Source organism: Diplotaxodon limnothrissa, linkage group LG18 (genome assembly GCF_057381915.1).
Source record: "Diplotaxodon limnothrissa isolate DT_005_m linkage group LG18, D_limnothrissa_male_GT1.1, whole genome shotgun sequence".
NCBI classification, from domain to species: domain Eukaryota; kingdom Metazoa; phylum Chordata; class Actinopteri; order Cichliformes; family Cichlidae; genus Diplotaxodon; species Diplotaxodon limnothrissa.
In genome coordinates this window covers 35,801,871-35,815,959 of record NC_140613.1, presented here as the reverse complement: position 1 = coordinate 35,815,959, position 14,089 = coordinate 35,801,871, and the positions used below count along the sequence as shown (strand labels likewise).

The window sequence follows — 14,089 nt, the reverse complement described above, 5'->3', positions numbered from 1 at the left end:
TCATTCTCTCAAAAGTTGACAGCGCGCCTTATGTATGAATTCTGGTTGTGCTTGATGGCCGCGAACCGATTTTTTGTGCAACACGGCGCTCAGCAGTTTGTGGGGATAGGTTAATTGGATAATCCAAATTGTCACTAGGTGTGAATGTGAGTGTGAATGGTTGTCTGTCCTTGTGTGTTAGCCCTGCGACAGACTGGCGACCTGTCCAGGGTGTACCCCGCCTCTCGCCCTATGACAGCTGGGATTGGCTCCAGCACCCCCCGCGACCCTGAAAAGGATAAGCGGTAGCGAATGGATGGATGGATGGACGGCGCTCAGCAATCTGTCAAAAAATGTTTTAGTACGACTTTGGTAAGCTACGGAGCTGCACCGCTTGATGGTCGGAGCAAATGCTCATAATTTATTTTTGAGTAAATTTTATGTACATTTCATTTCATTTCATTTCATTTTTATTTATTTCACACTTGGTACTACAAATCAAACAAACAACCACATCTTCTGTCAACAAAACCCAACAACCATGTGTGAAAAGGAGCAGGAAGAAGAAAATATTCTTATTAAACCCTGCCCCCTATCTACCATCGAACTTATATCACCGGTGGGCACCAAAAATCAGGAACAAACTAATATTGACATTTCTCTCCGGTCGAATCCCAAACCAACATCACATTCATTCGCATTCTTCATACTGAGTTATCGTTTTAAACATATAACACTTTTTAAAACATTGTAAATTTATACAATTCTTTAAATTATAATGAAGTGAATTCCACAGTCTTATACCCCTAACCGTTGTGCTCATTAATCTTTGTGTAGTCCTGGCTAACTGATGTTTAAAATAAAATTTCCTTCTATTCTCTTCTCCCCTTGAACACATCAAAAATACTCTTTGTAACTTAAAAGGCAAAATATTATTTTTAGCCTTAAACATAATTAATAATGTCCGTAATTTCACTAAATCTCCTAATTTTAATAATTTTGATTCTATAAATAATTTATTTGTATGTTCTCTATATTTAACATTATGAATTATTCGTATAACTTTCTTCTGTAATAGGTTTAAAGGTTTTATGGTATTCTCATATGTATTCCCCCAAACTTCAACACAATAGTTGATATATGAAAAAAACAAAGAAAAATATAAAATACGCATTGTTTTATAATTTAATAAATCTCTTATACTACCCAAAATATAAATACTTTTGACCATTTTCTTTCTAATATGTTCAATATGAGATTTCCATGTCAAATTCTCATCCACTATTACACCCAAAAAACGAAATTCAGTAACTCTTTCAATCAATTCTTCCTCTATAAACATAATGACTTTATCCTCCTTTACACGATTGCCAAATATCATATATTTCGTTTTTGTCAGATTCAAAGATAATTTATTTACATCAAACCATTTTTTTATTCTTAACATCTCAGAAGTCATAATTTCAACCAAGTCTTTCAAATTCTCTCCAGAGCAATAAAAATTTGTGTCATCTGCAAATAAAATCGAATTTAACCTTTTAGATACGTCACAAATATCATTAATATATAAATTAAAGAGTTTAGGTCCCAAAATAGAACCTTGAGGAACACCACATACAATCTTCAGTCTTTCAGAAGTATTGCCAAAATAATAAACATATTGCAACCTATTCTCTAAATAACTCATTAACCAATTCAATGCTACTCCTCTCACTCCATAGTTATACAATTTAGAAATCAAAATAGAATGTTGTATCGTATCAAAAGCTTTTTTTAAATCAACAAATACTCCCACTGTGTATTTATTATTATGTGTTGCAGATGAAATATCTTCAATAAAAGTCAACAACGCTAATGCCGTTGACCTATTTTTACGAAATCCAAATTGGTTTTCATGTATTAGTTGATATTTTTCAATAAAACTATCAAGTCTTTGTGCAAAGAGTTTTTCTAGCAATTTTGAAAACTGTAATAAAAGAGACACTGGCCTATAATTATTAAAACTATGCTTATCTCCTGATTTATATAATGGTATTACTTTTGCCACTTTCATTCTGTCAGGGAATACTCCTGACTGTAGCGAAAGATTAAAAATATAACAAAGAGGAGTACTTATACAATCTATTGTCTTTTTAATTATGACCATGTCTATACCATCACAATCAGTAGATTTTTTATCTTTACAATTTTTTACAATTGCTACTATTTCTTTTATGGTAGTATCGGCTAAGAATATGGAATTAACCATTCTATTATCACCTATCCAGGCTTCCTCATCTCCTGGATCATCATTTTTCCTGATTAGATTTGCTAAAGTAGGTCCAACATTTACAAAAAAAGAATTGAATTCGTTTGCTACTTCGGTCTTATCTTTAACAACTTGATTATTATTAATAAAATAATTAGGCCGAACTTTGGGTGTGTTCTTATTACCCAATGCCTCTTTAAAAATATTCCAAATGCCCTTAATATTATTTTTGTTTTCCTGAAAAACTTTATTATAGTAATCTTTCTTAGCTTTCCTCAATATTAATACCAACTTATTTTTATATAGTTTATATTTCATTTCCGCATTTTTAGTTCTATATATTATATACTCCCTATATAAATTATTTTTCTTTTTACACGCATTTGCAAGACCCTTAGTTATCCAAGGTTTCCTATTTATATTCTTTTTCTTATGCTTAAATGATATCAATGGACAATGTTTATCATACAAGGCCAAATATATATTTAGAAATACTCCGTATGCAATGTTGACCTCATTAACATAAACCTCCTTCCAGTCCGTTTCCATGAGATCATGTCTAAACCTAACATCTGCTCTATGTTAATAAAAGTGCCTGTGTGACATCTGGGACACAGCTTTGACTAAGAACTCTCTTTTTGTTCTTACTTTATGGCTTTAAAAAAATATCGAGATATATATCTTATATCGCCATCCAGCTAAAAAATATCGAGATATGAATTTTGGGTCATATCGCCCAGCCCTAATCCCATGTCAGGCCTTCATTCTCTGTAGATCATCTCCAACATCACAACTATGAAAGATATTTGTTTGTTTCACTCTGTGCTCGAACAAATCCTCCACAGTCTGGACGCGATGCTCAGGTCAGCTATCATCGCCATTGCTGTGCACAGCCAGACCTGCTCTGTCTGTAATCACTCTGCAAGAGGAGATTCCAGAAGACAGACACCTGTCCAGTGGAGCTGGAGAGGGCTCTGCAAAGTCCTTAACTCATCAGTAGGACTGGTATCTTCTCTTTTGTGCCAGAAGGAACAGAATGATCGCTACCAGAGTCGTATTAAAGGACGTTGAGCAGGCCATTCGTGTGACTGTTTCATTCAATTCATGCAATTTTACGAAAATGAGGGCCAGCAAACACTGGAGAAAATGTTAAAAATGTCACCTTTAGATTGTATAAAAAGCACATTAGTTCTAACCCTACTCGTAGCATTGAGCTTCACTGCTTTTTGTAGCAGCAGCTGAACTGCACAGTGAGAGTTCTTCTGGATGTTAAGCAGGTTTGAAGTTTGCAGAGCCATAGCAAGTACATATAATATGTGTCAGCCATATACCATTTACTGTTATAAACAACCTCTTCTGCTGTGGCATACATTGGATGTCGTCTCTCAACATGAAATGCTTTAAACAATCAAATTAGTTTGAGCTTCTTTCAGGTCTAAATCCATTTCGCCTTCTGTGCCGGCACTTGAGAGTGAACAATGCATCCCATCCTCCAGAAGATGGCAGTAATACTACTACTGCACTGAAACCTTAAACCCAAAGTGAAACTACAGCCATTAAAAGTTCTGAAAAATAAGCAAAATGAAATTCAGTGCAAACCATCAGAGAGAGCTAGCATATCACCATAAACCATCACACAGACATGCCCGAAACACCTGACCTAGGAGGCCCATCCTAGTCGAACACACAAGCTGCCTCAGCAGGCTTCTGATGTAGAGAAGAGCAGCAGCGCTTCCCTGAGTCCCTCCCAAATAACCGAGCTCCTCACCGAAATGCTTTGGAGGTCACCTGCTTGCATCAGCCGTCTGATTCTGTTGCTACACAGGATTGTTGGAGTCAGGTGAGCGTAGGAACCATTAAATCTGTCAAATTCCAACTGCCTTCTTTTCTCATGAATAAGAACCTGAGATAATGTCCTCTATTTAGAGCACCAAGTAATTCCAATGCAGAGTGGGAGGAACAACTCAACGTCTTTCCAAAGAATAGTTTGTAACCATCTTAATAATTCCACGTCATAGAGATTCACGTCAGTTTTATCCTTTTGAAATCACATATCCTCGTAAAATTAGGATGCTTAAATTACCAAACGATGGAAACCACCAAAGAGAACTCCCCTCAAATATGTTCCTGACAGAGGTTGTGCATGAATTTTCTTTGGGTTTTGAAACAAGTTTTGACCATCCAAGCGAAAGTCATATTATTCTTAAAATCAATTCCTTTTTCCAACCCATATCCTCTTGGAAGTGACTACAACCACTCTGGCAAGATGTAACTCACTCAAGGCATCTTGGAGCCCCGACAAAAATGCTGGTTTTAACCACAACACCCAGTTTTGGAAATCTGGAGCACATCATAAAAGTAATAACACCAACTGCAACAAGTAGGACAAACGGGGTCTTTTTTAGTCAGTGTGGATATTCAGTGTTTTCACATTACTTGTTTAACCTGAAAGCTTTGTGTCACTCTTTCAATTCTGTGTGTGTGTGTGTGTGTGTGTGTGTGTGTGTGTGTGTGTGTGTGCGTGTGTGTGTGTGTGTGCGTATGTGTGTGTGTGTGTGTGTGTCCAAACTAGGGCAGCGAGTCCAGCTGAAGCCTCATGCACAGCTGCAAGTCTAGAAGAGGCCTTTGTGTTGGGCTACATTCACGGCCCCTGAAGGAACAATAAAACTGTAAGTCGCTACATAAGACAGGGTGGTATAGCAGAGTAATGAGCACATTTTGAATATCTAAAGCCAAGTGTAAGGTCTTCACTGCTGTCTTCCCTGATAAATATCCCCATTATCTCATTCTACATTAGTGCTGGGTCACATTACTGCATCCCCCGGACTCCCAGCCAGGGAAACTGCTCACACTCACACCATCAACATCAGCTAAGATAAGTTAGGTTTGCTGGTAGTGTGTGAGCTCGTTTGTTAGTTGAGGAAATTTGACCGTGGCCAATTTAGTATTTAGTATTTATTTATTTATTGTCATTGTCAAGAACAATGAAATTGCGTTTGGGGCTTCCATACAACCCAAAAAAAAAGAAGAAAATAATAAATACCCCTTAAAACCCAAGTGTACATATTTAACCCAGTGTGACTCCAATGCAATAAGACAATCCTTAGCAATAATGTTCGTAGAAATTCAGACAAAGACCTGAGAAACATGACAAAATACAACAATGCAACCCATTCAATATTATTGTACTGTGAGATATGATATCAGATATGATAGTTATCTATTTAAGAAAGAGGGGGGGGGGGGGGGGGGGGCAGGAGGGGGAAGAGAATAAAGATATGATGCACCAATGCAGACCAGTTCATTGCTATTAAGAAGTTGGATATGGTTATTGTCCGTGAGAGGGGGGCAGAGAGTTCAGGAGCCTCACAGCCTGTGGATACAGGCTGTTGGCCAGTCTGGATGTTCTGGCCTGTATAGACCTGTACCTTCTCCCTGAGGGCAGCAGATGGAAAACAGGCTGCCAACAGGCTGCCAACAGTAATTCACATTTGTATTCTGGTCTGGTGCCAATTTGTTTTCATCTTCCTTCATGAAAAACAACAGTTTGATCACTTAAAAGGGAGTGAGTTGCAAACATAAGCAATTTTCGCTCTAATCTTTGTCAGCAGTCAGTTTGCTCAGCTGTATAGAGTGCATCTGCACAAAAAGGTGAAATTAGGCTAACAAGTAGACCTTGACTGATTAACTTTCTTTAATGAAATGGAAAATATGGAGGGAAGAAAGTTAAATGCAGGCTATAAAACCCATCCCAAAGGCTCATCTCGATGAACACTGCAACACAAATGAACATTGGAATTATTTATCAGTTTGACCTTAAAAACTCTGTGTTGCTCACCATGGTGACAGCAAACTACAAAGAAACTAAAGAGGTTTCTCCATATCTTCACTCAACTACCTGGAGTTTTAGACAGTGTATCTCAGAAATGCTGTGCAAATGTAAATAAAAACACAAAGCAGTAATTTGCAAATATTGAATCCATATATGAATCTCACAGAAAGCACAGACAATGTATTTCATGTAAAATGTTGGCTGATTTTCAATGTGACGCAGCAACATGTCTCAAAAGTTTGGACAGGGCTACAAAGGCTGGAAAATGAAGTATTTCTAAAAATACACACCTACAAGAACATTTAGATGTGGGTAAGGGTATTAAAATGACTGAGTACAGAACGTGTATCTTAGAGAGGCAAACTACTTCAGACGCAGATTAGCAGAGATTTAGCAATATGCAAAAACTCCCAAAATCTTGGAACAATTTCAGATTAAAATACATCAAATGAAACTGCAAATATTTGGGATCTACAACAATATCACAAGAACCCAAGAATCCAGAGGAATCTGTGTGCACAGTGGACAAGGCCAACATTCAATACTGGATGCCCATGATTGGGTCCTGCGCTAAAAAAAGAGAGGAAAAAAAGCATTATTCTGGAATGAAAAGGCAAAGATGTTTTTCTTCTGTTCGGTCAAAGGTCAAAGGTCAAAGGAACTAAAATCCGATTTGGGTAAGACATGGACGCTGCGTCCCGCAGGCTAAACGGGAGGCTTGTTATCGGCACTCATTTCAAAAGCCTGCATGTTGGCTGGTATGAGGTGCATCATCAATGATGACAAGTATACACAGGTTTCAAAGCAAAATATGCTCCCATCAGATTACATCTTTTTCAGGGAAACCTTGCTTATGTCAGCAAAACAATGCTAAACCACATTTATTACAACAGCATGGCCTCATAGTGGACGAGTCATGGTGCTGGAATGGACTGCCTGAAGCCCGGACCAAGGGTGGAAATTAAAAATTGATGCAACACAACACAGCCTGTTTTCTCCAGGACCGCAATTCCTTGAATGATGCATTTCACCTCTTTGTGGCCTTTAGATGATCCCCGGTCTTTGATGACCTCTAATTTAGAGTATTTTGTGCCTACAGTAAAGCTATCAGTCTTGCTGCTGGAAGTCGTGTATCTCACGGTTGTCACCTCTTTTCCATTTTTTCATTTTAAAACTGCCGTTTAACGTAAAACCTCTTGAGAAGAGTGTTTGTTTCTGCCGCCTGCTCAACTCCACAAATGCAACGCCACATTACTAAAGTTACTGCTTCCTTTTAAAGCCCCTTTTCCGTTAGTACCTGCTCGGATCGAAGCTGCGTGGTTGTCGCCATAGCAACGCACCCAAGCGTCCCGTGACGCAGTTAGTAAGCGACACAAACGCTACAAAAAAGATGGACGTCGAGGCGACGACATACCTGCTGCTCAGTCTGTGGCTTTGCGTGCATTGTTTTTTGCAACCATGTCCCTCGCTGCCCAGTTTCAAAACTGGCGGTTTAAATTTTCGTGAAAGAGACGCGCTCACGACTCATCGACTGACGCTACTGACGTCACATTTTAGTACCTGCTCGGATCACATGACGGCGTTTAGAGCAGACTAGCAGCAACTCAGGCACATTGCTGCCCCCAGCAGGTCAGGAGCCACGGTGGTTTGTGCATTGTTCAAATTTACACGCCACTTTATAAATTTTACCCGCATTTGGCCAGTGGTGGCTGCTAATTTCCACCCCTGGTCCAGATTGTTCACATATTGAAAACATTTGGAGTATCATGAAAGAAAATTATGACCAAGAGCACCCAGGACTGTTGAGAAATCCGTCTCTAACCTGGGACAATTCCTAACTGTTTATAGGGGATAAATCCCCAAACCCACCTGAGATACGACAAAGTTTATTCCCTCTAAAGTGTTCATGGACCCCATTTGGTGAGATGAAGGTTCAAGTACTCTGAAAATTCTGCTTAATTAGATTAGATTAGATAGAACTTTATTAATCCCTCGGGTGGGTTCCTCTGGGAAATTCGATTTCCAAAAAAGCACAGCACCGACAGAAGTTACAGAGTTACAGAATATTATATATATATATATATACACACACACACACACACACACACACACACACACACACACACACACACACACATATATATAAATACGGAGACAATATAAATAAAATATACGAAGGGGATAAATAGAATAAATAGGAATAAAAAATAAAAATACAAGTGAATTGCACATTTCAAGTATTGAGGTCTATTGCACTGTTGACTATTTACAAAAGTATTGCACAAAAGGTATTGCACAGTGAGGTGAAGAGGCACTACAGCTTAGTTGTTCCCCCCTCCTTTGTCCTCCTGTTTCCCCTCCCTCTCCCCTCCAGAGAGGAGTTAAACAGTCTGATGGCGTGTGGGACAAAGATCTGTGTTTAATCTGTTTAATCTGTGTTTAAATGAACATATACAAACAATCATCCTTGGCTGCATATTTAATTATAGAAACATTGAATACCTTCTCAGGTGCTTCAAGAGTTTGGGGTATATTACCCATTCATACACACCATTCAGTGAGAGCTCGGTCAGCATTGCTGCCAACTCGATCTCGGTGGGTGTTGCACTTCGTCAGGCCTTCCCTTTTGTCACAGAGTCTAGTCATAATTTTTATGAACTGTAGGGGTAAGTGGAGGAAGGCTTCCGTTTGGTAGGCTCAGAATTTTATCTCTGCTTTTGTGGATGCTGTTGGCCTCATCAGGTGATGACCTCCACACTGAAGTGGTCTGCAGAACAGTTTAAAGCAGCAGAGATGAGAATTAGTCCAAGTCTGAGGCAGGAAAAGGCTGGAGTGCTCATTCTGGGTCAAGGACAAAATGTATGTCAGGGCCTGATACCCGATGATCTATGTTCCTGTTCCACGAGCTTTGGTTAGTGACCAAAATAATTAGATTGTGGGCAAAAGAGGTTGAAATCAGCTTGGAAGGGTGTCTGGCCTCTCCCCTTAGAGATAGGGTGAGAACTTCAGTCACCCTCAGCTGGCCTGGAAAAGCCTCAGTCCTCCCACCTGGATAAGTTGGAGGAAGTGTCTGATGAGAGGGAGCTCTGGGCTACTGTGCTTAAGCTGCTGTCCCTGTGACCTGGCTGCAGTTAAGTGGAAGAAAACAGATGGATAAACGGCATGGAGATAAAAAGGTGGACGAATATGCTAACCCTGCAGCCACCTTTCATGCCAACAATGGACAAGGAAGCTAAATGTTTCTTCCCCACAGTGTGACAGCTGAACTGGTACGTGGATAAAGCCTTAATGAATTTAAACTGGTGCCTTTGATCATTAAAGGCGATTTGTTCCAACAGACAACTTTTCATATCTGACGTCATCATTTGGTTCTGAATACTGAACCTGTGCTCTGCTGCCATGATGGCGACTAAAATTCAAACATTATGTTTTTGCAGACCACCACCAGGGAAAATGATTCCCAACCGTCATGCCTCGCTCCCACTATAATGGAAGTTCACTTGCTTCCACCATTATAACCAAATCTGAGTGCCTAATCCACGCTCACAGGTTCTTGTCAGGCACACTCTCAGTGAAGTGCAAACCACAGAGGACAAGCAGATATAAAAACAAAATGGTGCAATAACACTGTGTGCGTGCGTGCGTGCGTGTGTGTGTGTGTGCGTGTGTGTGTGTGTGCGCGTGCGTGCGTGCGTGCGCGTGCGTGCGTGCGTGCGTGCGTGCGCGTGTGTGTGCGTGCGTGCGTGTGTGTGTGAGAGAGAGAGAGGGACAGACAGACAGAGAGGGAGTCGGCTATTTCAGTGCATTATAATTTCAGAGAGTGCAATGAGTCAGCAGAAGAGGAGAGCAAATGAGGAGAGGGTTTAAAAGAGAGAGACTACTAGGGAGGATGACAGATGGCTGGTGTAAAGGAGAGAGGAAAGGAGGCAAACTAGGCAAACTACAGAGCAGTGCTGAATAATATCCAGAGTCCAGAGGGCCCTTTGAAACAGCAGGGTGATGAAACCTCCTGTGCTTGTTGGCAGTGGAACAGCCCAGGGACCACGCAGCTCTGAGCGCCACAGCCAAGGTCTTACATAACAGGCAACAGCGCTGAAAGCTCCCATTCCAGCACCTCTTAAAGGTGAAGGCACATCAGCCACGAGCCAAAAAGACGGACAAACGCGCCTTTCTAGCTGCACATCTACGGTTAATGTTACATGTTAGTTACACTTGGAATGGAAAAAGTGTACGAACCTAAGATAAGAAAGAAGAACGTGAGTTTGAATATAAAGCTGCACAGTGTTCAATAGATGTTGTGAAAGCATATTTATACAGCTCCTTCCACTGTCATTCAACCTGCTCTACAATATATAAGATTTAAAACGTATCACAGCCCCGTGACACAGCTACCAATACATTTGTCACCATTACAAACACACATATATGTATCTACATACATAGGAAGAAAATATAAAATCCCCCAAGCCTGAAAAACAAAGAACAAATCCATGTTTACATTTTGTAGAGCTGGGTGAAAAACCCAATAAAACAACATCCTGCTGCTTTGTTTTGGTTTGCTGTCTTCTTCAGTTTAAAGTATCGCTGTCCACAGTGTCTCAATGGAAACACTCGACGCCATCTAAAGGTCTTTTCACACCTATAGTTCGTTACATTTGGTCAGTTGATAAGTTTGTAAACTTGTAGCTTTATCCCAGGGTTTTCTTCTCAGGGACAAAAACAGAAAAATGTGTCACTACACACCACATTTAGTCCTCGTATTGGTCAGATTTGTCTGGGGCAAGAGAAAGAAAGGCGGGTGCTGTGTCCCAGAATGCAAAGCATCCCTGGCTACAGGATGGCATTGAGCTAAAATACACCAGATACCTGGTGGACAACTCAAATCCCATCACACTATAAACCAACCGCTCCACAGACCACGTCCTCCGAAGGGTCTCGGTGTGGCTCTTTTGGTCCACATCAAAGTGCAGTCCCCACGTTCACAGGTAAATATGGTCTTTAGTGCTGTTATAGTGTTGCACACCTAATACTGACTTTTACTGCTGAGCCTTTTTATGGGCTCAAAATGTGGTCATAAATATTTTGTACTTGTAAATCAGGATTTGTATGTGTAAAAAGATTTGTGTGTGGACTTAGCCAAAAAAACCCTGCAAGTTACAAGTACGAATTCTGACCCTATTTTTCTTCCTTTCATCTGATTGGTCAATGTCATGTCAATCACAAATGTAACTATCCAATCAGAGAACAGATGGGTTTGGCTGTCGGAGGGGCGCTTTTTTGAACTGCAGGTCTTTGAAGGGAATAAATGCAGTGTTGCCAACATAGCGACTTTGTCGCTATATTTAGCGAGTTTTCAGACCCCTTAGCGACTTTTTTGCTAAAAAAAAGTCGCTAAAAAAGACGTGAAAGCGCGTATCTCTTTTACTCTCAACAAGCAGCGGGTGCTGTAACGCAGTTAGTTCTTCTTTTACTGTTATGCTGTTTTGTGGATCACAAGGTTTAAAACTACTTATAAACACACACACACACAAAGTAACTCCACCAGAGCGCCTATTTCGGGTCACTTGCCGGTCCAAGCCCGGGTAAAGGTGCAGGGTTGGAATTGTGACATTAAAAAAAACAATAATTGCTAAAAGAAATTTAATTTGTAGCTCTAAATAAACTCTAAATGCATTTAGGACATTTTTACTCACTTTATGTCTCTTCCACGATGTTATTTCTCTCTCCAACAACATAGGTTACAATTAGATTAGCATTACCAATTATGCAAATTAGGCGATGACGTCATTTAGCGACTTCTAGCGACTTTTAGGACAACCAATAGCGATTTTCCTTACTGAGGAGTTGGCAACACTGAATAAATGCCCTTTTACATGCCTGCCCAGCGTTTTCCTTCATCACCACGAAGGAAAACAGTCTGTGGTTGTCCGAGTTTGGTGATTTTTTGTGTCACAGGTTTACGTGCTTAATACAGGGACCTCCAGAGCCTTTTCAACAGCGCTGCGGACCTCGGGAGAGGGGGCAGTGTTGTGGAAATGGCACAGTCTTCACTAGTGGGGATAGTTACAAAGCCTTCTTCATTTTGAATTAGCGATACGTTTTTATTGAACATTTGAAGATAAAAAAACAGAAACTCTTGTAGAGGACATAAAGTCAGAGATAGAAACGACAAGGAGCAGGTGAATCTAGTACAGGTAGAGCTGCCGAAAAACCCCACAGAGCTCAGCAGCCAGCGCAACAAATTCTGGATCCTTGGCCTTTAGCTAGCAGTTAGCATTAGCAGCACATGCTGCTTCCGATGCAGTGTTGCCAACTCCCCAGTAAGGAAAATCGCTATTGGCTGTCCTAAAAGTCGCTAGAAGTCGCCAAATGATGTCATCGCCTAATTTGCATAATTGGTCATGCTAATGTAATTGTAACCTACGTTGTTGGAGAGAGAAATAAAATCATGGAAGAGACATAAAGTGAGCAAAAAATGTCCTAAATGCATTTAGAATTTAGAACTACAAATTAAATTTTTAACAATTTTTGTTTTAATGTCACAATTCCAACCCTGCACCTTTACCCGGGCTTGGACCGGCAAAAGTGACCCGAAATAGGCGCTCTGGTGGAGTTACTTTCTCTGTGTGTGTTTATAAGTAGTTTTAAACCTTGTGATCCACAAAACAACATAACATTAAAGAAGAACTGACTGCGTTACAGTCAGTGCGGGAGCAGCGGCTTCACTCATTTGCAGTTTGGACGCAAAGATGTGAACATCTCCTACCCTGATAGCAGCTGCGTGAGGACTATCCTCCGCCTGTGAGCGCTTTGGCACGGGTGAGGTGCCCACGGTAGCACCTGCTGCTTGTTGAGAGTAGGAGCGATGCGCGCTTTCATGTCAAAAAGTCATTATAAATAAGTCTCCAATAACACCAGAAAAAGTCGCCAGATTTGTTGCTAGTCGCTTTTTAGAAAAAACGAACAAATATAGAAAGGATTCATGGACATTATTGTAGAAAGTGGAACACTTAAAAGGAAATTCTGTTACTAAGACTTCATAAAAAATATTTATAATGATCGATTTTATATGTGGAGGACACAGACAGTCAGCGGTCCCTAAGCCCCGGGCCACGGCCCGGTACCAAACGACTCACAGACCGGTACCGGGCCGTGAGAGTTGAGGCTAATAATTAACTCGGTTTCCCTGGGTCTTTGCCGTGTTGTAGTTGTGTGTCTTATTTTGAAAGAAAGGTTTACACGTTACCATAGCGACCAGAGCGCATTATGGAGGATGTTACTCTCAGTCTTGACTGGCTAATAAAGTTACACCATTACACAGTTAATTCGCGTTTATTGTTATATTTACAAAATACCACCGTTTTTGTCGTATCATGTTATTTTGTTGCATTTATCCGCCACACCGTGAAAATACTGTCTGACGTTAAACCGGCCAGTGGAGCAGCGAAGGTTGGGGACCGCTGCTCTACAGCCGTAATCAATCCCGGCCCTTTCAGTTGTAATGAGGCTTGCTGTTTACGCTTCAGTGCCAGGCAGTCAGCAACAAGGTGATCCTTTAATAACAGTATTCACCATCATGTGGACGTGAGGGGGTCTCACGACCAGACTCAAGCCTCGCACGGCGCAACTCGACATTAACGTCACCTTGTGTTCATTTACGAACATTATTCATCTCTCGGGTAAGGATGCTTAAAATCCTCCAATAGCATTAGCTCACGAGGTGACTCATAATCATCATTAACTGTCTAATTAGTGGCCTGAGCTGTAAAGCAGGGCTGGGAGAGCTGCGTTCACATGTTGGTGCCATACTCTGCGCCCTTCTCTAAACAAACGCTTCTTATAGCAAAGACACTGTCCTTCATTTCAGCTAAACTTCCACTCGAAGACGTTCAAACGATGCCTGGAGCGCAAAAGACCGCAGTACTGCCAGGTGGGCGTGTCTCAGTAGCTATGCCATGAAAACTACACAGAAAAGCCGCACGTGAAGTCAACGCGAAGCATGCGCATGCGCCACGGCCAAAGGCGCTGAA

The 14,089-nt window shown here is 40.7% G+C and overlaps 1 protein-coding gene across 2 annotated transcripts in view; it reads right to left on the bottom strand.

Annotated features, from left to right (window-relative positions):
- Positions 1–14,089, bottom strand: part of thrb (thyroid hormone receptor beta) — a 132,366-nt gene that overhangs the window by 80,375 nt on the left and 37,902 nt on the right. The gene's annotated exons all lie outside the window — the stretch shown is intronic.